We start from the raw sequence: 27,049 nt of genomic DNA, 5'->3' as shown, positions 1-27,049 counted from the left end.
ACACACAAAAATAACAATAAAGTTTAAAAATATACGAATAATTTAAAAATAAAGTGCATTTCTACTACCTGAGCTAAGTATAATAGATTCCAATTACCTGTGGTAGTTATGTTCTATAAACATTCCAAGAGCTGTGAATTAGTGGACACTGAACCAATGCTCTTATGGGAAATACAAAGTTACATTCCTGTGAGACTCTGGTTACAATATTTTCATCAATCAATCAATACACAACCACATTTTATGTATGTTTCAGTTTGAAGACATCTGATTTAATGTATGATGTTTATTTATTAACATTAAACTCAAGGTCAAGAGCACTATAATTCATGCCTAAATGAAGCTTATTTAGAACACATTTTCTCCATAAGGTTCCTCATATATTTCTTGTATTTAGGGACACTAGACTGCATTTCAGCACTATGGTTGGGAGCCATTTTAAGCAGCAAAATCGCTAAGAAGAATCATAGAAATGTGTAAAACATGGCACTAAATATATCATGAAAAGGACAATTGTTTATAAGAGGAGAACTGAAACAAGAGGAAGAGTATCACCTTGTTTGACATAAGCTGGGGACATGAGCATTGGGCAACTCAAATTTTTCACTGCTCTGTGCATGTCTGTGAATGACCATGAAAGCATCACAAATATAGACTTTGGGGTTGCCATAGATTTTAGTGAGTAGGCAAATCTACAATATATAGAATCTGAATAATGAGGATTAATTGTACCATTATTATGGCCATTTTACAAACAAAGAAACAGATTCTTGCAGACATCAAGTTAGCTGCCAAATTTATATAATTGGTAAGTGGCATATGTGGGATATACATGGCTCCTGAGGCCAAATTTTAATTATGATGCTATTTATCTCATGATCCCCTGGGTGTGTTCAGGAACCAGTGGCCCTCTCTAAGAATTGTGGATATTTAAACATTGAGTCATTAGCCTAGAGACCTTTAAAATATCTCCAAATCTTAAGATTCAATTATTTTAAGAGATATAGTTGTGCAAATTCTAATGCATTATGGGGCCACATTTTTAATAATTTATCTAACTATAGTATATTTTTCTATAAGCTCTTAATACTTTTTTTTCTAATTTTTTAAACATTTATTCATTTTTGAGAAACAGAGACAGAGTGTGAGTGGGGGAGGGGCCAAGAGAGAGGGAGTCAGAAGCAGGCTCCAGGCTCTGGGCTGTCAGCATAGAGCCCCCAATGCAGGACTTGAACCCACAAGCTATGAGATCATGACCTAGGCCAAAGTCAGACGCTTAACTGACCGAGCCACCCAAGTATCCCATGCTCTTAGCACTTTTAATGAGATTTCATTATGACCTATTTGTTTTGTAAAATTTCTTTACCTTCCACTATAATGTAAAAACATTACATTTAAACTGTTTTACTAAGATTTTTTTTTTAAATATATACCAGAAATTTCTCTGGATTTTGCTGTTATCATTCAGTGAAAACCATAGATCTAATTTTGTGCAGGCTATAGTTTGCTTTTGATTCATATCACATACCTCTGGTGACCCTTTGGCAGGTCAATAATAATGGTCAGGAATTGCAAATATTTAGTTGGCCTTTTTCAGGAACTCAGTTTGACCTCAGCCTTCAAATGTAGGGGTTCTGAAATTCTTCACCAGAAATGACATTTTTTTATTATCATTCCTTTTCTTTCCAGTTTTATTGAGAAATAGTTGACATATATAACTGTATAAGTTCAAGGCATAGAACATGATGGTTTGATTTACATATATTGTCGAATGATTGCCACAAATAGGTTCAGCTGACATCCATCTTCTCATAAAGATACAATAAAAAGAAAAGGAAGAAAATATTTTCTCTTTGTGATGAGAATTCTTAAGATTTACTCTTTTTTTAATTAAAAAAATTTTTAACATTCATTTTTGAGAGACAGAGTGTGAGTGGGGGAGGAGCAGAGAGACAGGGAGACAGAATCTGAAGCAGGCTCAGGCTCTGGGCTGTCAGCACAGAGACCAACACAGGGCTCGAACCCATGAACCACCGAATCATGACCTGAGCTGAAGCCAGACACTTAACTGACTGAGCCACCCAGGTACCCCGATATTTACTCTTTTAACAATTGTCCTGTATATTATAAAGCAGTGCTAGCTGTAGTCATCATGTTGTATATCACATCCTTAGTACTTATTTATCTTCTAACTGGAAGTTTCTACCTTTGACTATCTTCCTCCAATCACCTCTTCTCCTACCTCCACATCTGGTAACCACAAGTCTGCTCTCTTTTTCTGAGATTTTTGCTTGTGTATTTGTTTTTGGATTCTACATATAAGCGAGATCATATGGTATTATCATTCTCTGACTTATTTCACTTAGCAGAATCCCTTCAAAGTTTATCCATGTTGTCACAAATGGTAGGATTTCCTCATTTTTAATGGTTGAATAATATCACATTGTGTGTGAATATACTATATTACACTATAATATAATATAATATAATATAATATAATACAGTTATTGTATGTATTGTGCACGTGTGTGTGTATGATGTATATATCATGACTTCTTTACCCATTCATCCTTAGATGGACACAGGTTTTTTCCCTGCCTTGGCTATTATAAATAATGTTTCTATGAACATGGGGGTGCAGATATCTTTTTAAGTAAGTGATTTTAACTCCTTTGAATATATTCTCAGAAGGGGAATTGCTGGACCATATGGTAGTTCTATTTTTAATTTTTTAAGGATCCTCCATACTGTTTTCCATAGTGACTGTACCAGTTTACAATCTTACCAACGATGTATAAGGGCTCCCTTTTCTCTACATATATGTCAGCATTTGTTATGTCTTGTCTTTTAGATGATAGCTATTCTAACAGGCATAAATAACATCGCCTTGTTGTCTTAATCTACTAGTGGAGGGAGGCAACTCTTTAAGCTCTGAGAGTGGGAATGGGGTATGCCCATGGCTGTAACCCACAATACAGGAGAAAACTGGTTGTACCCTCTTGCATTCTCTTTTCCCACTGGAAGAACTGAAGGCTCAGGAAAAACCTCTCTGTGTGGTGCTGTACAAACTGGAGAAGGGACAGTGTTGTGCAATGGGGTGTTTCAGGCTTACCCTTGTGTTCTAGAACTCTTTCAGTAGTGTCTTATTATTGGATAGTTGTAAATTGTTTTTCTTGTGAGGGAGAGTGAAGTCAGGAACAACCTGTGTTGCCATCTTGGTGAAATCACTTACCAAAATCCACTTACAGTACTCCCAAAAGTGTACCATTCAGGAAAGGCAGGAGGCTGCTGTGTATGCTTGTGGTGCTGGCAAGTCCCAATCCATAAGGCAGACCAACAGTCTAGAAACTCATACAAGTTTTTATATTACAGTCTTGAGATGGAATTCTCTCTATAATTTCTAACTTTAATTGCTCATTTGAATTATCATACTTCTAATTGGATAAGCCACCCTTTTATTTCCATCAACCTGCTTATGAACTCCCCTTCCTGAAGCAATTAGATTTTCAAAGGGACCTTCTCGAATCAGGGAAGAAAGGGCCAGGAATTGAATGAGAAACTTGATGCAATCTCAAAAAGATATGTCCTGGACATTAAAACAAATCCTCCAAATCCCTACTCCTACATGGTTATTACAGTAGGAATCTGTGCAAATTATTTTGGTAGAGGGGTTGCTGCCATGAAATGCAAAGGTTACCAAAAAAAAAAAAAAAAAAAAAAAAGACTTGTTTTTACAATGTAAGAATGCATCCATTTTTTGGCATCTTTTTAGAAAAATATAATTAGGATTTCTTCCTAGCAGCAAGGATCTGGCTCAATTTGTTATTTTTCTATAATAAAAATTACAATCTCTTTATATCCTCTGTCAGGATATTTTTTGGGGGATACTATGTGAATGACCTTTTGAACATATTTGCCCCATTGCAAATATGTCATTGGTCTTGACTTTTCTTAAGCCTTGTTTGAATAAATGAATATTTCATGAACAGCTGCAGCTACAATTATCTATAGTTCAGGGACGATGTATAAAGGAAATAGTACAGTGATCTGTGATGCTTTTAACCTCTTCATGGAAATTGAATTAAGTCAGTAGATCGGATGAAGAACCCATGTACCTTTCCTTGTAGAATCAGAGTCTGATCAAATCCCCCGCAACTGGCAGAGGTCATTTACAGCAGTCTGTTCTCCAGCCTTAGTCCCTGAGAGCACAGTAGACAGCATCCCATGTACCCAACCCACTCATTATTCTGCACTGCCTCTAGGAGTGTCTGTTTGTCTCAGCAGCCCCTGCCCATCCCCTTGCTCTTCTCTTTCTTACACAGTCATCTCTGCAGAGGCTACCTCAGTTCCTCAACCTGTCACAAGAGCAGCAGAAGCCTATGTGTCACCATCCATCTTTGGAGGTGAGTCATGCTGCTCACCTGAACAGGATCCAGCCTGGCTTCTGAGATGCTGCATTCCCATCACCTTTGTGGGCCAGTCAAGTATTTTTTTAGAGGGTTTTTAATGATTGAGCATTTTCTTCAAGTGAAATCTTTCATGAAAGTCTACTATCCTATACCAAGTAGATGAAAGGTACCTACTATGCACAATAGATAAATTAGATCTATTTTGATTTGGGGGACCCAGATTTTCCTTGCTTAACTACTGCTCTTACAAGTGGCCTCTGAGACATTACCATAGGTCCCCATGTCTTTGTGGTCTAAATCTGCTGGACTAGGCCAGAAACCTAATTGTGCCTTGATTTCCTCTTACTTTCTGGAAATTCTCAAGCATTCTTCCTGCTATAACAGACCTCCTTTCAGACTAGTGTATTATACTGATCCCTCAATAATGGGTGGGGCTTTTGGAACTCCTGCAAGCCCTTCCTTCCCTGAGACCAGAGCCCCATTGTGAATGGACAAATTGCTTTTATTGATTTGATCCTCCAGCTTGGACTCCACCCTCCACCTAAGGACTTACCAGCTTCTGATGGCTAGAAGTAGCCAATGTATGTAAAGACAGAGAGATCCAAATTAAGTGTAGTCCAACATTTAAGATCTCAGCCTGGGACTCCTCCCAATTCTTCATCCTCCATCTTAGTTGCACTTTGACCTGGGTGTAGTGCTTTTTACATCTGGCCCACAAGTTCTTCCAGCAGTTCCTTAACCCCCTCCCCCCCATCCCAAGAAAGACTATTAAATATTTTGTCACTTTGTCCCTGGCTGCTGAATATGTGTTTGTGTGATGGCACCTCCTCCTGGCTTCATTCTGTTCAGGGAAGTGGAATAGAAAGTCTGATTTTACTCAGTATGCCTGTTATAGTGGAGACCTTGTAGTGAACCATTAAACCCTGGTCTGAGGAGTCCTAGATGAGGCTATCTAATGCTGGAGGGGCTACCCAGGAGATTGGGCTACCTTATGTTGAGCATTGCTGTCCTGAGGGCTGACAGGATTAAGATCTTCATACATATATAGCTCAGTTATGCCCAGTGTGCATTGCAGGCTACACAGTTTGGGTTAAACAGTAAGAGACAGAAAGAAAGAGGAGTCAGCTCTGGGGTCCTGGTGGCACAGTCGCCTGTGATATTTAAGCGGTCGGTCTGAAAGATCAAAAGGTACAAAGGTAAGATGACGATGGTGGATCCCTTTAAGAACAGTCATGGTAGTTTCCTCTACCCTTATTTCAGACACTTTTCTAAATTTCATTAGATAGAAGTCTGTCTACATAAGCCATACAAGCCACATACACAGGCTCGCATATATGTGTATACATGTATACCTGTTCTTGTCTGAGTAAAACACACACCTAATTAGTTAATTTAGTATCTTCGAAGGTTTTATGTTGAGCATTGCCTTTTGTTCTGAATGTTTGACCTTAAGTTTCACCCACTTTAATATCACTCTTATTATTATTCATGAGATGCATACAGAATGAAGAATTCTTACTGAAATTTTTCACTGAAGTCTGATTATAACAACCAAACCCACTTGGCCACCCCCATAGTTTTGATAATTTTATCTTAGGTCAGAGAAAAATGGTTATTGATACCATGGGGTCTAAAGGGATAGAAATTCCAATAATTGGGGTATAGAAAGGAAACCAATTTTCTCATGTAAGGGAACACAATCAATGATGCATTACTTTAAAACCAAGAGTGAAAGGGGTACAGCTATAGAACCATTTCTACCACCAGATGGTGTTTGTCTGCTTCTGTGTACTAATTGCTATCAATAATTAAACACAGGTCTCTGATTCATATGCACAGAGGCAGTGATTCTTAAATTAAACATTTTAGAATCATTATAGTACATTTTATAGGTTCAGCTAAACACAGCACTCTGGATGATTATGATTAAACATACTGATACTAAATTACATATTGATCCATAAATATCAATGTGCACAGAGAAGCAATGAGAATAATGCTTGTAACAAGAAGGAGCATTTTAATTTTAGATGATAATGGGTACAGCTTTTAATGGGACATCTTGCAGAGGTTTGGATTCTTCCAGTTGACTTTCATCATGTAGGAAATAAATTTTATTTTTCCTTTTGTAATATTAAACATTAATTATAGACTATATCTAATTTTCTGAAGTACATATCCAGCAAAAGTAGATTCAATATCTCAAGAATGAAGAGAAGAAATAATTTGTGTTTTTCCCCAGCATTTTCTTATAACTTTAAACAGAGTAACATAACTTAAAATTATTTCAACTTCCTTGAATGTTTATCAATAAGAGAGACAGATGAACAGAGATATTTTGAATGGAGATAGCATTGGTTGATTAAAAAAAGAAAAAGTGTGGTTCAAACTGGATTCTACCATGTGTATGACCTTGTACCAAAACTCTATGACCCTGAGTGATTGTGTCTCCACCAAGATTTTAAATAAGAGAGTATAAAGATCTCTGAAGTCTTTTCAGCTCTAAAATTACATGATTTTATTATCTTATTAAAATCCACAGCTATTTGAGAGGAAGCTGCATTAATGCAAATGGGAACTGAAGTTGCTCATAGAAGCCAGAAGTTGCACTTGATGATTCACTCATTTCCAGTCATATCTTCTGCTGCTCTATTGACTAATGCAGATACTTTACACATTCTGCATCATCATCCTCAATCAAAGCCATCAGATGATGCACATGTATAAAGAACTATCTCTCAATTATGAGTCATGTGTTCAACTTGCTTGAGGAGACAATAAATAATAAAAAAATACATTAGAAGTGAAAGGACACTGTTCTTTATAAAAATAGATAAATGAAGCAATGTTATTATGGCTAAATTGTTCATTGCTCTGAAAAATATTGTGTGCCAGTGTTACTCAGCTGATTAGAAAACTGTGGGAAATTATAGTGTATGAGGTACCTAAAGAACAGACAATACTTTCTTAGAACCTCAGATACTTTCATAAAGTTTTTGTCTTCAAGGGGTTCCAAACACTTTGCAGTAAATTTTAAATGTCATAATTGGTTTATTCTCCTTTCTTCTTCATCACTTTGGTTGGCTACCAGAGTGCCTATGCAGGTTGGAGAGGAGACAGTATAGCAACAAAGCACATTGTCTCAACAAGGTCAAAAGTTGAGTTAACAAAAGTTAACAAAACAAACAAAACAAAAGTTAACAAAAATGTATGCAGTGTAAACAAAGTCATTTTTATCTTTTTATTTTCCAGTGTGGCTTCAGGGACTTATCAGTTCCATCAACATCTGTGGAATGCATTTTTTAGCGGTATATTTATAAAGGTAGGTAAGCTACAAAAGAGGAAACCCCTATAGTGTGTATGCTGTGCCTTAATATCTTCATCTATAAAATAGATCTATTAATACTCTAATAAGAATATTAAATATATTCAGGGGCGCCTGGGTGGCTCAGTCAGTTAAGTGTCCGACTTCAGCTCAGGTCATGATCTCTCAGTCCGTGAGTTCGAGCCCCACGTTGGGCTCTGTGCTGACAGCTCAGAGCCTGGAGCCTGTTTCAGATTCTGTGTCTCCCTCTCTCTGACCCTCCCCTGTTCATGCTCTGTCTCTCCCTGTCTCAAAAATAAATAAAACGTTAAAAAAAATTAAAAAAAATATATTCAATAATAAGGTTTGTCAAGGAATGGAATTATATAAACCTCATGTTGTATCCCACTGTAACCATTTTATACCCCTTCTGATTCATTTAGAGGTAAACATTGTGCCCACTGTCCTCTGTAGCCTTTTCAAACTTTTCCTACCAAACAGTTATAATGACAATGCTGGGTTTGTTTTTTGGCAATTTTCACTAGTGTTCATGAAATGATATTAATGATGTTGTTATTTTGGGTTGATGCAATCATCACAAATAAGCATATGAGGTTTCAACATAAATGTAGGATCATTTTAGATTACTTGCCCAGGATTTTGAAGAAGCCAAGAGAATAGCAGTGTAAAATTTTTAGCATATTGATCTGTATTGTATGAGTTATAAAAATACACATTGCCTAATAAAACAAAAAAATAAAATACCAAGAATAGGCAAGAAACACAATACGTTGTGCATGTTATAGAAGAGGTCAAGTATGGCATGGAAGTGTCATCCTTACCAAGTTTGGTGATGTAGAAAAATAAGAGAACATATTTTTATTTTTCTAATACTGTGCTTCAGAGTGAAACCTCAATAGATACTGACACAAGGTAGACTAAAGCAAACATCACAACATCACAAGGGACCATAAAAATGACACAAAGATTGGATGATTGTAACTAAATCTACAGAGACCTGGGAAGAGAAAATGCAGCTTGTGGTACATACACAAATACAAAGAACCACATTATACATGTAAGCTGCTGCCCAGGCAGATAAGGAAACATTACTTATTATCAGTTATCTGTTCTCAGGTTTTAGTTTTGACTCCGGAGTTATTGAAGATATTGCAAAAGCAACAAAGCAAAATTACTTTCATCCCTGCCTTCTTGAATAAACCCTTGTTTTCAAGATTCATCTGAGTTTTTTCAAGCTGCTCAAAGACTTCAAAATCTCATGACAGAGAGAAAACATATATCCTCTCCTCTGATCACAGAGAAAAGTCAGCTGAAAGAGAGATGCAGAGAATTATCAAGACAGGGACAATCCTTATAGGAAAGAGTCACCAATGTGATTTTGTATATAGTGTCCCTACCACAGCATTCAAAACTTTTTTCATCTTTTCCTTACAAGTCTGATGTTACAAGTCTCATGGTTTTTCAAGTACAGTAGCTGCTAAATTATAAATAGAACATAAGGGGAATAATTACAGAAAGCCATTATGACTCAATACTGAATTGAATCTAATCAATCAGATAAGTCCTAGCAAGGGTGGGGAAAAGCCCAGAAAAGTTTTTTAAAAAAGATGAGAAAAGTGAAGGGGAAAAGCCAAATTTGGGTTTAAGGTAAATTTTTTACTCAGTGTGGGTAGCCATGTGGTAATTTCTGAGATTTTCAGATGCTTAGAACATGAAGAAGAAAAAGGAGGAAATGTAGAAAGTGAATAGGAAAATGCTGAACACAAATTTTTCTCTCTTCATTTTTACACCAAGGACCACTCTTACTCATTACCTGGCAGAGGAAGGAATGTTGCTGCAAAACAGGTTTCACAGTTAGAATTACCCTCAATACCTTTTAACTCTCTGTCATTCATTTTCAAGGACAACAGCAAAGGGAAACTTTAGAAATAGTTGAAAACGATAGTAAATATTAAATGATCAAAATACAAAACCAGAAGGAGAAGCTTACAGAACTGGATTCCTTTTGGTAGCACTTGTGGTAGAATGTGGTAATAAAATCTGTTTATCTAATAGAATATCAGTTCCTCAAAGGCAAGGACCATCATTATGCTTCTATCTATTATCCCACAGTTCCTAAAACATTTTTTGGTCCCTACATATGCTCAATAGATATATGTTCATTCTCTTTGTTAACTCCATAAATGGGGATCAAATGAGTCTAACAAAGGTGTACAATTCTAGAAATGAGTTTGAATTCTAAATTCATAACAGCACGAAATTTTGGTGATGACTTAATGCGAACTTGAGACCACCCCGGGTGCTGCTAATAATAACCTGAAGACTAGCTGGCATAGGTTGATAATCTCTGGGCAGGAAAGGTATAATTCATGAATGACTGGATTTGGGAAATAGATTTAAATAACTTCATTTACTCTTATGAAAGAGTTACAGTCATTTAAAGTTACCTTAGATAGGCACTCCTTACCCCTTGAAAGCATAAAATATTTTCTTTTTTAATGTTTACTTATTTATTTTTGAGAGACATAGAGAGAGAGATCATGAGCAGGGGAGGGGCAGAGAGAAAGGGAGAGAGAGAATCCCAAGCAGGCTCCACACTGTCAGCGCAGAGCTGGATACAAGACTCAATCTCGAGAACCATGAAATCATGACCTGCGCCAAAATCAAGACTCAGACACTTAACCAACTGAGCCACCCAGGGGTGGCTTATATTTTGAAATAATCACTTGGTTAGAATGGGTAAATGTGCATTTCCATTTATAACACTTATTGCATGTTATTGTGATTCTTTGATGATGTTTATAACTTTATCTTCCTCACTGGAATATATATTTCTTCTGTATAAACACAGTTTAATTCACCCTTTTAGCTTCAGTCCTTATAGTAGCCCATAGGTAGAGACATACTCAATAAATGTTTATTGAATGGACAACTCAAAAAAGCACAAATCTCTTAATTTGGTGTTTAAGCTGTACCACAAACTCTTCCCAAGCCATTTCCAGTATTTTAAGCACTTCTGTCCTGTCCCAAAATCTAATTTCTGTGTATAATAAGCCTGTTTAAACCCTTACATTTCAGGGAAACATTTGTTGATACAGATCTTTTATGTATATGTATCATACAGTCATTTGTACACTTTTCCTTTGCTAAACCTGTGTTAAATCATGGTTAAACCAGACGACTGATAATAATTTACATTTGGGGCTAGTATTCTAAAATGGACTTTAGTCCTACCTTACTACAAGAAAACCCAGAAACTTTGACATTGGCGTATGTACTTCCTATTAATTTTTTTAAACTAAACATTTTATATTGGAATAATTTTAGATTTATATATGGGTTGCAAAGATAATATAGATGTCATAAAATTGTATGCAGAAAATCCCAGGGAATAATAATAATAATAATAATAATAATAATAATAATAAAAGACTCCAAGAGCTAGTAAGTGAGTTTTATAAGGTTCTAGGATACAAGGTGAATGTAAAAAATGTAATTGTATGTTTCTATGTACAAATGATAAAAAAATTGGAAAACAAGATTTGAAAACACAATATCACTTAAATAACTTAAAAAATGAGATACTTAGGTATTAATCTAACAAAACATGTACAGGAGCTATATTCTGAACACTATAGAATGTTGATAAATCAAAATGACTTAAATAAATGGAGAGAGTTACCAAGATCATGGTTTGAAAGACTCAACATAGTAATCATGTTAGTTCTTCTCAAAGTTATCTATGAAGCTTATACAACACCAAACCAAATCCCAGCTGGAGTTTTATAGATGTAGACAAGCCAATTCTAAAATTTATATGAGAGGGGGGCTCAGTTGGTTAAGCATCTGACTCTTGATTTCTGCTCAGGTCATGATCTCATGGTTTGTGAGTTTGAGACCTGCATCAGGCTTTGCACCGACAGCATGGAGCCTGCTTGGGATTCTCTCTCTCCCTCTCCCTCTGCCCCCCTCTTTTCAAAATAAATAAATAAACTTACAAAAATAAATAAAATGTATATGAGAGGTTAAAGGAACTAGAACAGCTAAAGCAATTTGGAAAAAAAGAATAACGTTGAAAGAACCACACTACCAAAACTTAAAACTTACTATAAAGCTACAGTAATAAAGACAGTGTGGTTTTGGCAAATGGATAAACACATAGATCAACGGAATATACTGAAGAGTTCAAGATAAACCTATGTAAATGTGGCCAGTTATCTTGACAAAAAAAAAAATGCACAAAAGTAATTTAAGGAAGAAAGGAAAATCTTTTCAACAAATAATATTAGAACAGTTGGTAATCCATATGAAAACAAAAGTGGAGCTTAACCTAAACCTTATACCTTATTAAAACATTAACTACAGGGGCGCCTGGGTGGCTCAGTCGGTTAAGCGTCCGACTTCAGCTCAGGTCACAATCTCGCGGTCCGTGAGTTCGAGCCCCGCGTCGGGCTCTGGGTTGATGGCTCAGAGCCTGGAGCCTGCTTCCGATTCTGTGTCTCCCTCTCTCTCTGGCCCTCCCCCGTTCATGCTCTGCCTCTCTCTGTCTCAAAAATAAAAAATAAAATAAACGTTAAAAAAAAAAAACACAGTAACTACAAGTAGATTATAAATGGAAATGAAAGGAAACTATTAAGAAAAAAAAAAAAACTTAAGGTAGGGGAATGTGCAAAATGTGAAAGAGCGTGGGAGATGCAGGCTTCCAGTTAGGGAAAGAATAGGTCACAGGAATTAAAGGCACTGCATAGGTAATGTAGTCAATGGTGGTGTAATAGCTTGTATGATGACAGATGCTACCCTTGTGGTGAGCAGAGCATAATCTATAAGCTTGTCTAATCACTATGTGGTACACCTGAAACTAACGTAACATTGTGTCTCAACTATATTCAAGAAAAAAAAAAACCTAAAAAAAAAAAATGTTCCGGACTAGGGTTAGATCAAGAATTCTTAGAAATGACAGCAATACTATAATTCATTAAAGAAAAAAATGATAAAGAATTATACTTTTCAAAATTAAAAAACTTTGCTTTGCCAAAGTCACTGTCAGAAAATTCTTAGGGGCACCTGGGTGGCTCAGGTCACCATCACACAATTTATGAGTTCAAGCCCCACATCAGGCTCTCTGCTGTCAGTGAGGAGCCCACTTCAGATCCTCTATCCCCCTCTCTCTCTGCCCTTCCCCAACTCTCTCTCTGTCTCTTCTCTCTCATAAATAAACATTAAAAAAAAAGAAGTAGGGGTGGCCTGGGTGTCTCAGTTGGTTAAGCATTGGACTCTTGATTTCGGCTCAGGTCATAAAGACCCGTGTCAGGCTCTGTGCTGACAGCATGGAACCTGTTTGGGATTCTCTGTCTCCCTCTCTCTCTGCCCCTCCCCCACACACTCTCTCTCAAAATAAATAATAAACATTAAAAAAAGAATGCATAGACAAGTTTCAGATTCATGGAACATATATGTAAATCACATAAGAGATTGTATATATATGTATATATATATAATTCCCCTATGTAATATATATATATATTCCCCTTATAATATATATATAAGTATAGATATTATGTTATAATTATTTATATTTTATATATTATAAATAACATATATTCCACCAAAATATACAAAGAAATCTCAAAACTCAGCAATAACAAAACTAACAATCCAATTTTAAAGAAATAATTAAGTGGGCGCCTGGGTGTCTCAGTTAGTTAAGTGTCCGACTTCAGCTCAGGTCATGATCTCACAGTTCGTGGGTTCGATCGCTGCATCAGGTTCTGCACTGACAGCTCAGAACTTGGAGACTACTTCAGATTCTATGTCTCCCTCTCTCTCTCTGCCTCTCTGTGTCTTGTGCTTTCTCTCTCTCTCTCTCTATCTCTCTCTCAAAAATAAACATTAAATTTTTTTTTTAAAATAATTAAATATTTGAACAGTGTTACATTAATTAACCAAAGGAGGACAGTTGACTGGGGAATCTCTCATGTCTTTGTAGCCTATGTAGCAAACGGAAACCTAAGCCAGAGTCAATGCACTAGAATCCAAGAAAATGAAACTTAAGAACATCCAATCACAAACAACAAATTTAGCTTCCCCACATTAAGCAATCACTTAAACTGTAGCCAATTAAATAATCGCTTTGCTTCTAATTCTTCTCTATACAAAATTTGCCCCTAGCTCCTGTTGGTAGAGCATTCTTAACCACTTTTTGTTTGCTTCTGCCCAATTTTAAATGATGTATGTTCAAAGAAAGCCCTGAATATTTGAATGTGCCTCAATTTATCTTTTAACAACAGACACTCCATCAAAAATGATGTAAGCACATGAAAAGATGCTCAATATAATTAACCACTAGAGAAATGCAAATTGAAACCAAAATGCAATATCTCTATACGCCTTGCACACCTAATAGAAAGACTAAAATGAAAAATGCTAATAATACCAACTGTTGGTGAGGATGTACACCGGAACACATGTATTACTGATAGAAATGCAAAAATGAACATTTAACTTTGGAAAAGGGTTTAGCTGTTTCTTATAAAATGAAACAAACTTACCACAAGACCCATCTATCCAACTCCTGGGTATTTGCCCTAAAGAAATAAAAAGATTTTCACAAAATCCTGAGCATGACTGTTTCTGGCAGTTTTCTTTATAATAGACAAAAACTGTAAACAACCCAAATGTCTTTATTGGGTTACTGACACACTATGGTTCATCCACAAAATTTAATACCACTTTGCAATAAAAAAGATCAAACTGTTAATACATGCAAAAGCTTGATGATTCTCATAAAATGCTATGCTGAGTGAAAGAAGGCCATCATACATATTATTTGATCCATTTATGTGAAATTCTCAAAAAGATAAAACTATGGTGATGGAGAACATATCAATGGTTGCCAAGGTTTGGCAACTTTGTGGGGGGGATATAACAATAAAGGTGTAAAACAAGGAAGTTTTTTGGGGTGATGGAACTGTATCTTAATTATGGTAGTGGTTATATAATCTACATGTGTGTTAAAATTCATAGAAACATACACAAAAAGAAAAAAGTTAATTTTGCTGTATGATAATATAAAAAGTTTAACAAGGGGCCCCTATGTTGCTCAGTTGGTTCAGCGTCCGTCTTCAGCTCAGGTCATGATCTCGCGGTTTGTGGGTTCCAGCCCTGCCTTGGGCTCTGTGCTGACAGCTCAGAGCCTGGAGCCTGCTTCAGATTCTGTGTCTCCCTCTCTATCTGCCCCTTCCCACCTTGCGCTCTGTCTCTCTGTCTCTCAAAAGTAAATAAAAATATTAGAAACAAATTTTTAAATAAAAAAATAAAACATTTAACAATAAGCCCACGATGAAAAAAGACAGCTGACAAAAGGAGAAGACAGAGGAAACAGAGCATAATAATAGCAGGAGTCAAAAAGAAGCATATTTCTGTGGCTACTAACCAGCCATTTGCTGGTAGACTACTAAATTAGATATAACTTCTCTACTCAAAAGGAAATTCTTTTTTCTTTTCCTCCCTTCTCCTTCTCTTCTCTTTCTTCATTAGTTCCTCACTTATCTCTCTGCCTAACTTATTTCCTTCTCCAGTACTCTTGCTATCATTTCTCCGATTTTCCAACCCTTTGTTGTCTCCTTTGTATTGTGTCCGTGTGTGTGTGTGTGTTTCCTTTTCTTCCTTTCTCTGTTTCTTGGCCCATGCTGCATTCTAGACATTGATAAAGTTTAACCTTAGATGTTTTGATGACACTTCATAATTTTCTAGAACTTCAGTAGAAATCAACAATTCTGGGAGCCACGACTACACTTCAAATGGACTAAATGCGTTTGATGCCAAAAGTTAATTAATAGATTATATAACAGTTACAAAAAAGAATGGGAGGGGAACAGGAAAATGTACAAACTAGACTAAATTAATTTTAGCTATTTCTAACTGTGTCACTGTGGTCAGTCTTCTAAAAATACAACATTTTAATAGTTATGATTTGACTTGTGATATAACCGGCAGGAGCTGGTTGCCAAGAAGACCAATCTTGTGATTAGAGGATTGAAACTGTGGGGAGGGAAGAATCAGCCCTTGGACAATGGCTTAGTCAATTATTACTATGCAATGAAGTCACCATAAAAACCCAAAAGAACTGGGCGTGGAAAGCTTCTGGCTGGGTAAACGGGTAAACACGTGGAGATCAGGACATGCTCTGAGAGAGCATGGAAGCTGCTTGTCCTTTCCCTATACCTCACCCTACATATCTCTTTATCTGCCTATTGATTTGTATCCTTTATTATATTTTTAATTAGCTGGTAAATGTGTTACTCTGAGTTCTGTGAGCCTTTCTAGCAAATTAAATTCCTTTAATGAGGAAACTTTGGTGTGTAGCCAGTGTGTCAGTGGTGACCAGCATTTGGAGTGGGGGTGGAGGACAGTCTTGTAGGACTAAGCCCTTTAATCTGTGGAATCTGTTATCATCTCCAGGTGAGTAGTGTCAGAATTGAGTTGAGGATACCATCAAGGTATCTGAGAATTGCTTGGTCTTGTGTGTGTGTGTGACCCCACCCTGTCTATGAAGAAATCGAGTCCAGGAGCCCTAAAAGACTTAACCAGGGGCGCCTGGGTGGCTCAGTCGGTTAAGCGGCCGACTTCAGCTCAGGTCACCATCTCGCGGTCCGTGAGTTCCAGCCCCGCGTCGGGCTCTGGGCTGATGGCTCAGAGCCTGGAGCCTGCTTCCGATTCTGTGTCTCCCTCTCTCTCTGCCCCTCCCCCGTTCATGCTCTGTCTCTCTCTGTCTCAAAAATAAATAAACGTTAAAAAAAATTCTTTTTAAAGACTTAACCAAACTATCATTGACTTTTTCTTTCTCCAGATTATGGATACATTGTTGAGTATCAAATGATTTTCTAAGTTAAACCTTTCAATTTCTTGTCTTTTTTTCTTCCTTCCCACTTAAGTAAATATCTTTAAAAATTGATCTTAATTTTCCCGATATTGCTCAAATATGTGTTCTGCTTTCCAAGAAGAGATACTGTGAAGAGAGATAAAGTAGCATAATCACATTGATTTTACATGATTACATTGAATTATGTGATTTTAGAGGCTTGGGTAGGAAGACAGTTTATTTTTCATTCGTTTATTAATTTCCTGGGGTACAGAAGCATATTTGGTTATATTCACAGATATAAGTATTTAAAATACATATCTTCTCAAGAGAAGTCACAAAAGGACTTTATTTCAAAGTATGCTGTGAGCAATAGTTATTAGTTTTTCACCTGAAAGAAGGCATGCGTTTGTGAAGGAAAAAAGGGAAAAACCGATAAGCAGATGAATACTAACTTGGTGAAGAGTGACTCTGTAAGGTAAAGAAAGTTTGCATGAAGCAAGGAAGATGATGTCAAAGCCACATTTCACCTTCATTTTTTATTCTGGACATGTGCTTTGCTGTATCTGGACTTCTGGCATTGCAAGCAATACTCAGTGCAGAATGGGTTCAGTTATGTGAGGATTGGAGCTGTTTTCCTCTGGGATAATGGATTGTTTCTTAGCATTGAATAATTGGAAGGAAGTATAAGGTCATGGAATTCTAAACCATCCCATTCCTATCCCTCCAATCTGATGCTAGATGATGGTTTCAGCACCCTGAACTTTCCCCCTTGCTGAATTATATACATAATCCAACTCCTCACATGTTGTGGAGTTTTTAGGATTGCCAGGTGAAATGTATGACTTTAATCTTCTTCATTTCTTTTGGTAAGGCTGAGACCACGGGAAGAACATTTAAAATGCATATTCATTTTATGTAGAAGTTCAAGAAGTTCACATTTAATATACATTTTCTTTGCATAGTCTTTATATGCAGAGCTGATTCCTAGTACTTTCAGTCCTCATACCATCTATTTTTATAACATCTGTACCTGGGTAAGGAAACAGCTTAGAACTGATATATTACTGTAAATCAATAGGGGAAGTGGAGGTCGTTGTGAAATAGGATTCAAACTGAGTAGGTACTGGGAAAACTAAAGTTCAGAATACTCAGTTTGGGGAGGGGGAAAGATCATAGTTGCATAATAAATTATGCAGAGTCCATCTCTAATTTATTTTTCTGCTTTACATCCAATTACCAGTGATATTTTCCTCCCTTACATGCATTTACTTTAATATCTACCCTAATGTGTTTGTACCTGTCCTTGAAAATATATTTACCCTTGTAAAATATGTAGCAAACTGAAACGTAGAAATACACACACACAGAGACATACAACATAGTACACAAAGTATTACTGAACAACCTAATGTATTAAAAGAAAATCCAAAATACTTAGTAACTACTGTCCAGACCAAGACAGGGAATATTATTAACACCACAGAAATCTGTACTGTGCTTCATCTCAATTTTTACCTCCTACAGAGATAGTTACTATGTGACTTCTATTAACATTGATTGGGTTTTCTTGAGTTTTTTTTGAAATTTAAACAAGTTGGATCTTCCTGTGTTTAATTTTTCTTACCTGGTTTCTCTCATTCAACATTGTAGTTATGAGGTTCACCTTTGTTATATACAGCAACATTTTGTTCTTTTTCATTTCTGAATAGTATTCTAGCATATAAATTTATTTATAGAATCTAGTTGTTTCAATTTTTGTCTACTGCGAATAATGCTGCTAGGAACATTCTTGTACTTGGATGTAGTCATTTCAGTTTAAAAGTTAGCAATGGTTGGAATTGCAGGGCCATAGCTTAGGTCTATGTTCTGCTTTAGTAGATACTGTCAAACAGTTTTTCAAAATGTTTGTACCAATATAAAGACCAAAAGCAGTGCTTAAGACTTTCTGTTGCCCCACATTCTTATCAACATTAGGTATTGTCAAAAAAAATTTGGTTTTGTCTTCATTGACCCTTTTAAGCCTTTCAGTGATTGTGTAGAACTGTCCTGTGGGTGGTTTTAATTTGCATTTTGTAAAGACTGCTGCTGCTAAGCTCCTTTCATATGATCATTAGCCACTGGGATATTATATCTTTCTCAGTGATGTGTCTCTGCAATCCTTTTGTCCATTTTAAATTGCAATGTGTCTTTAAAAATTTATTTTTCTTCACATATTTTTGGATGCAATTCCTATGCCAGAAATAAGCATTGCAAATATATTCTCTAACTCTTGCTCTGTGGCTTGCCTTTTTTTACTTTCTTGTATCATTTGTGATTTGTACTTTTCTCTCCCTTTTGTTTTCTTATCAATGTTGTCAGAAATTATCATTAACATAATCCTATCAAAAAATTATTTTAGATTTGTTGGGCTTTTCTTTTTTACTCCAGATTTTTTGTTATCTTATTAATTTATTTTTCTGTCATTTTTTTTCTTCACATTCTTTGGGTTGAATTTCCTTTTTATTTTCTAACATTCTGCAATAAATAGTGAGATCACTTTTCCCCATTCTTTTCTATTCAAATATGTGCATAGAAGTCCCTATATTCTCTAAGCACATTTTAAGCTGTATTTCATAGATTTTATCTCTGTTTTATAGTGTTATCATTTTCATTCAGTTTACACTTTTTTCCTAATTTCTGTTGAGATTTCTTCTGTGACCCATTGGCTATTTAGGCAGGTTTTGCTTAGTTTTCTAACAGTAGAGTTTTTCAGAAAGTATTTTCCACTACTTTCTTGCTTAATGCCTCTATGGTTAGGGAACAAACTGAATTATTTCTGTCCTTTGAAGTATTTCGAAACTTGTTTATGGGCACCTTATAGTCAGTTTTACTAAATATTTTATATTCACTTGAAATAATACTACATATGAAATTTGATAATTAGCTCAGACTTATTAATTCATTTAGATTTTGTGGGTTTTTTATTGAGCTGTGTCTACTTCTATCAGATATGAGAAAGCCTGGGAAAAAGTTCCTTCAATGATGTGAATTTCTCTATTTCTCATCTAACTCTTTCAATTTAGGTTTTATATAACTCAAAGCTATATTAATGAGCACATACAAATTTAGAAATTTGTCTTCCTGATATAATTACAAATTTATCATTTTATGATACCCTTTATTGTCTTTCCTGATGCCTTTTTGTCTGAATTAAAAATCTACTTATCTAATATATGTATATCAGAAAAATAAATATTATAGCCCTCTTCTGGATGGTGTACAGGAGGTGCATTTACTATACTTTGATGTTTTCTGTCTTTTAAAATTTCATCTCTTGTAACTGCCATAGAGTTGGGGCATTGGGTTTGTATCTTTTCTCCAGTCTGACAATCTTTTACCCCTTTTTAATAGCAGTATTTAGTTCATTTTAGTTAATGTAATTACTGATATCTTTGGGTTATTATCCTCCAAATTATCATTTGTATTCTATTGGACCACCTGTTTCTTCTTTCTATTTTTTCTTTTATCTTTTAGCTTTTATTAGCTTTTTCATATTTGCTAACTTCTTGGATACACATTTTTTTTTCTACTCTTTGTTCAGAGTTTCCCTGGATAACAAATTATTCCTTTTACCATTTCTCAGGTTTTAAAACATTGGAACTCAACTTATTTTCTCTTACCCTCTAAATTAATGTTAGCCCTATATCCAGTTATACAATATTTTAGATAACACAGTACATTTTTACTGTTTTGAGCAGTTAATATTATTCATTTATACTTAGACATATATTGACCCTTTTCCATTTCTTTATTTTGATTGCCATTTCTGTTTTGGTCGGTGATCATTTTCTCTCATTTAGTTAGCATTTGCTGTTAATTAATTCTCTCAGCTTCTACTTTTCTAGAAATTTCTTTCATTCACCTTGACTTTTGCTGATATAAAATTCTAGATTGACAATTATTCCTTTTTATCAGTTTAGTTATTGTCTTCAGACCTGTCATCTCTAATGGGATATCAGATGAGTCGTTTTCTTGTTTTTTGAAGATAATATATTGTATTTTCTGATTGTTTTCAAATTTTCTCTTTGTCTTTTGTTTTTAGTCATTTCACTGTGATGCACTATGTGGTTTTCTTTATATTCCCATTGCTTGGAGTTCTCAATGCTTTTTAAATATATGAATTGATATTTTTCTTTGGGTTGAGAAATTCCATTATTTTATTTTCAAACATTACTTCTACCTAAGTTGCCAGATTACAATCATGTTATTACCTTTTATCATGTCCCATGTATCTCTGAAGCCATTTTCTGTATTTTCCACACATTTAGTGCTCTGTTCCCTAGTATGGATATTACCTATAGACTGTTCTTCTGGTTCATTAGTTATCTATACTTTATTTAATCTTCTCTTCATTTATATCTATCCATTTCTTAATTTCAAAAACCATATTTTTCCATTCTAGAATGTTATTCTGCATCTTATAAATTCTAGTTCTCTAGTATTTTATCATCTCTTTTATCAAAATATTAATTACCATTATATCACTAATCTATGGACCTTTTTTTAATTGTGCATTTTCTCCTTGGTTTAGTTTCTCATTAGGCCTGATATTTTTTATTAAATGATGGGCATTGTATATGAAAAGTTGTAGTAGCTCTAGATGATATTATCTTCTTCAGCTTGGGTTTGGTTGGCTACCTTTGTGGGGAAATACATCACATTAATCCATTTAGGAATTAAGCTAAATGGAGCCTGGGTCCTAATTCTGTAGGGCTCATTCTTCCCCTGATTTATCCTCTCTTCTTGATGTAGTTCTTTAGTGCTTCCAACTGAAGCCTATAGTGATAACTAAGGATCTTTCACACTGATGAATAGTAAGGCATAATTTTTGTTTCCTCAGCTGCATGAGTCAACTGAAACCATAATTTTGTTTTTCAGTGCCTTTTTGTTTAGCTTCTAAGACTTGCCTGCAAAGTTGAAGAACTGAGCATGTGTCTTGGGTGTAAAATCACTCAGTGCAGGAGCTATCTCTGTACCTCCTTCCTTTCCAGGATCCCAGCCACTTCTTTCCTCACTGTCTAGGATTTCCCTAACTCCAATTATTGCCTCTCCAGTCCCGTGAGATTGCCAAAAAATCTGTTTGTTTTTCTGTTTTGTAGCTCAGCTTCTTACCGATTTTTAAGAATCAGCCAATTTTCCTGAGAGGAAAAGTGACTTGCAGAATATCAGCTCATCTCTCTGCTGTTTCACTTATATCTTGGCCCTTGAAGCCTTAGTTGTTTCATCAATTCGTAAATGCTTTAAAACAAATTTTTAAAACAGATTTTACGTGGATTTTCTAATTATTCTTGGCAGGTCTGCCACAAATGAATCCACTAGAACCTGAATAAAATCTGTGTATTTTTTTTTTTGAAAATGTGTAGTGATATTTTTTGTGTGTATGTGTTTATTTTGCATCAACGATATTTTTATGTAACTTGTTTATTCAATATTTTACAAGATATATATGTATATATATGTATAGTTTGTATATGTGTGTATGTGTGTGTGTATATGTATATATGTATATATGTAGTTAGTGTAGTTTGTTGTTTTTAACTCCAGGATAATATCACATAATTTGCTTTCAACACAAATTATGTATTCATCTACATTGTGCTGGACATTCACTTGTTGCCTTTAACTCATTGCTACCAAGGACCATTTTATTGTGTATAATAATATACATATCACCTCATGGTCCTGAGTGATAATTTCTTTGTGATGTATATGTGCTAATGAGGGAATAGTGGAATGAATGTTTATACACATAATTATTTACTTCTTTAAATGATGTTCTAATATAGCATCTTCAAAAATTATTTTGTGTTGATGTTTAAGTCAATATCTTTTAATAAAATATTATATAGATTTTAATATCGTCTCACTTTTTGAAAAATTCTTAGTAACACTGCATTACATATTTGAGAAAATTTCCCTGCTTTCCAAGAATTTGTATGCTTTAAAAATTAATTGTTTCTGGTTTACAAAGACACTGTCAGTAAAACTGCCCCACCCTAGATAAGTGGTCTAAACCTGTAATTATGGTGATCTGTAAGTGGCTGAAAGAAATGATTATGTCTATTAAAAAGTAATGTTTCAGTTTATTTTTCTTCACCACTTACCATAGTTTTGCATTATGTATTTAATGATAAGTTATTTGGAGCATAAGCCTTAAAAACTTTTATTGTCAGTACATTCTTTTACCTATATAAATTGCATATTTTCTTCCTTTTGATATGTTTTCTTGACTTTTTAACTTTAATTTTTCATCTCCATATTTTTAATAAATCATGATACATTCTATTATTTTAATTTTGTAGTCATTGTTTGGTACTTTCACTGTAAGCAGTATATTGTTAAACTTTATTTTTTAAACATATTATGAAACCATTTATCTTGGAGTTTGTAAATCTTTTTGCTTACTTAGATAATTACATTTTAATTATTTTGTCTTTTTTTGTATCGCTTATAGTCATTTCAATTTTGCCCTTGCTGTCTGTTCTGTGTTATAGCTATTTTATGGTAGCTATAAATAAGTCCAATGATTTATTAGACATTAATCTTTGTCAATTGTACCAGTGTTTATTTTTATATTTTAAAAAATAACATTAATTATTAAGTAATAAAATATTTGTTAAATCTCCAGTATTTCAGTTGAAAATTTTAGTATAATCTTGCTGATCCCAGACTTCCCAAAAAACATAAAGTATCCCAATTTTTATTGTTATTGGAAGGCTAAGAGAAGTCTCACTTAAGAATAGATTGGAAGAACGAGGATAGATGTGAGGATAGATAGGAGCTAACAAGAAATAGCTTCAAGGTAAACTGAAACAGGACAAGCTTCTAAAATGGCTCCAGTTTGGGGTGCCTGGGTGACTCAGTCCGTTAACTGTCTAACTTTGGTTCAGGTCATGATCTCATGGCTCCTGCTGTAAGCACAGCGTTGGCTTTGGCTCCCCTGCCTCCCTCTCTCTCTGCCCCTCTCCTGCCTTTTACACACACATACTCTCTCTTTCTCGAAATAAATAAACATTAAAAATAATAAAAAATAAAATAACATGGCTACAGGTCAAATTCTTACTAGAGGTCCAAGATCCAAGGGTTAGAGATGTCATTTCAAAGATTACAACTTAAAAACAAGCCTGGAATGTAAAAATAAAATGAGGTCAGGAGGCATGAAAAAATTGATGCAAAGAAGATCATGAACAAATGGGAACCTTGTGGATTATTTGGAGTGAGCATTGGTGGAGACCTTTGATGTATCTTTATGGGAATTGTTGGTATATAGCCAATAATATGTCAAGCTGACTTAAAGGATTTCAGTAGAGATAGTGTTATAAGAATTTAAATTAGAATGAATCCTTGAGTAACTGGAAAGTCAGAAACTTTGTAGTATAAATGAAACTTTAACTGACTCTTAAAGGAGAGAGAAGATGTGGACAAACATAGGAAATGGAAGAATGCAATCTGACACAATAATAATTAATCTATAATTATGGAGAGAAGGGTCAATAAGGACAGACTGAATATCTTTGGAATATTGTTGGCCACTCTTTTTTTTTTTAAGTTTTAATTTTAATTCTAGTTAGTTAACATACAGTGTTATATTAGTTCCAGATATATGATATAATGATTCAACAATTCCATACATCACTCAGTATTCATCATGAGAGTGCACTTCTTAATCCCCATCACATATTTAACCCATCCCCCCCCCCACCTCCCCTCTGGTAACCATCAGTTTGTTCTCTATGGTTAACAATCTGTTTCCTTGGTTTCTCTTTCTCTCTCTTCCCTTTGCTCTTTTCTTTTATTTCTTAAATTCCATATGAGTGAAATCATAGATATTTGTCTTTCTCTGACTATTTCATTCACAATTATACTCTCTAGCTCCATCCATATCATTGCTAATGGCAAGATTTCTTTTTTTTTTCAAGATATGAAATTTATTGTCAAATTGGTTTCCATACAACACCCAGTGCTCATCCCAAAAGGTGCCCTCCTCAATACCCATCACCCACCCTCCCCTCCCTCCCACCCCCCCATCAACCCTCAGTTTGTTCTCAGTTTTTAACAGTCTCTTATGCTTTGGCTCTCTCCCACTCTAACCTCTTTTTTTTTTTTCTTCCCCTCCCCCATGGGTTTCTGTTAAGTTTCTCAGGATCCACATAAGAGTGAAACCATATGGTATCTGTCTTTCTCTGTATGGCTTATTTCACTTAGCATCACACTCTCCAGTTCCATCCACGTTGCTACAAAGGGCCATATTTCGTTCTTTCTCATTGCCATGTAGTACTCCATTGTGTATATAAACCACAATTTCTTTATCCATTCATCAGTTGATAGACATTTAGGCTCTTTCCATAATTTGGCTATTGTTGAGAGTGCTGCTATAAACATTGGGGTACAAGTGCCCCTAGGCATCAGTACTCCTGTATCCCTTGGGTAAATTCCTAGCAGTGCTATTGCTGGGTCATAGGGTAGGTCTATTTTTAATTTTCTGAGGAACCTCCACACTGTTTTCCAGAGTGGCTGCACCAGTTTGCATTCCCACCAACAGTGCAAGAGGGTTCCCATTTCTCCACATCCTCTCCAGCATCTATAGTCTCCTGATTTGTTCATTTTGGCCACTCTGACTGGCGTGAGGTGATATCTGAGTGTGGTTTTGATTTGTATTTCCCTGATGAGGAGCGACGTTAAGCATCTTTTCATGTGGCTAATGGCAAGATTTCATTCTTTTCCGTGCCCAAATAATATTGAATTGTGTATATATTATATATATTATATATGTATATATATAATATATATAATATATATAATATATATGTATATATATAATATATATTATAATAATATATAATATATATATACACAATATATATATTATATTGTATATATATTATATATATTGTGTATATATATAATACATCTTCTCTATCTGTTCATCATTTGATGAAACCTTGGGTTGCTTCCTTATCTTAGCTATTGTAAATAATGCTGCTATAAACATAGGGTGTGTGTATCCCTTTGAATTAGTGTTTTTGTATTCTTTGGGTAAATATCAGTAGTGTGATTGCTGGATCATAGGGTAGTTCTATTTTTAACTTTTTGAGGAACTCCGTATTTGTTTTCCACAGTGGCTGCACCAGTTTGCATTCCCACCAACAGTGCAAGAGGATTCCTTTTTCTCCATACCCTCACCAACACCTGTTGTTTCTTGTGTTGTTGATTTTAGTTTTGATTCCATTTCCCTGATGGTAAATGATGATGAGTACCTTTTCATGTGTCTGTTGGTCATCAATATGTCTTTGCAGAAATGTCTGTTCATGTCTTCTGCCCATTTTTAATTGGATTATTTGGTTTTGGGTGTTGAGTTTTATGAGTTCTTTATATATTTTGTATATTAACCCTTTATTGGATATGCAATTGCAAGTATCTTCTCCCATTCTATAGATTGCCTTTTAGTTTTGTTGATTGTTTCCTTCACTGTGCAGAAACTTTTTATTTTGATGTAATTTATTTTTGCTTTTGTTTCCCTTGCCCAAGAAAAAAATTTCCCATGGCCAATGTCAGAGAAATTACTGCCTGTGCTCTCTTCTAGAATTTTTATGGTTTCAGGTCTCCCATTTAGGTCCTTAATCCATTTTGGACTTTTTTTGTGTGTGTATGGTGAAAGAAAGTGGTGCTGCTGACCAATCTTGTAGGTCATGTAGCAGGCAAATGAAATATAAACATAATTATCATCTATTTTTCCCAGTTCTAGAGGAAAAGCTGCCCATCTGTCCTGTAGTCTATAAGCTCCATTAGGGTAGGTATTGTTTTTATCATCTTGACCAATATAGACCCCCTACTTACCAAAAACCTAAGAGTTAGTACATGTTTAATAATTGTGTGTTGAACGAAAGAAGAAAGGAAGGAAGACGATAAGCTTTTTTGCGGTTGGGGTAATGAGTTTTTCACTCATTAGCCATCACAGCCTAATTTAGTTTGTCACAGAGTAAATGCTGAATACGTTGAAGAAAAACAAATGTAGAAATGGTGCATAGTGAAGGGATTTTTGTGATACCAAATAGGAAAGCATTTGTCTTGCAAGGTTTCGAGTTGGGTATGCTTGTAATAGAAATCTTTTCCATTAACATCAGAGCCAGCATTCTTAATAGAATGATATGGAACATTACAACAATTATCCATTATCCATTATCAGATACTTCACTCTACTCCACCCACATACCAGTAAAATGTCTTGGTATTACTAATCTGTGCATTACTAAAGATTGCTGAAGATCACTGTAACATTTTCAAAACCTTTTGAAATTTTCTTTTGCCTAACAGAAGATCCTAAACACATCCAACAATACTATTTTTAAGAAACCAGAGTAAATATAGATTAAACTATATAATTAATAAACTATATAAATAAACTTTGTCAAT

The sequence above is a fragment of the Panthera leo genome, chromosome D3 (genome assembly GCF_018350215.1).
Source record: "Panthera leo isolate Ple1 chromosome D3, P.leo_Ple1_pat1.1, whole genome shotgun sequence".
Classification (NCBI taxonomy): Eukaryota; Metazoa; Chordata; class Mammalia; order Carnivora; family Felidae; genus Panthera; species Panthera leo.
Note: the sequence above shows the minus strand (reverse complement) of the source record.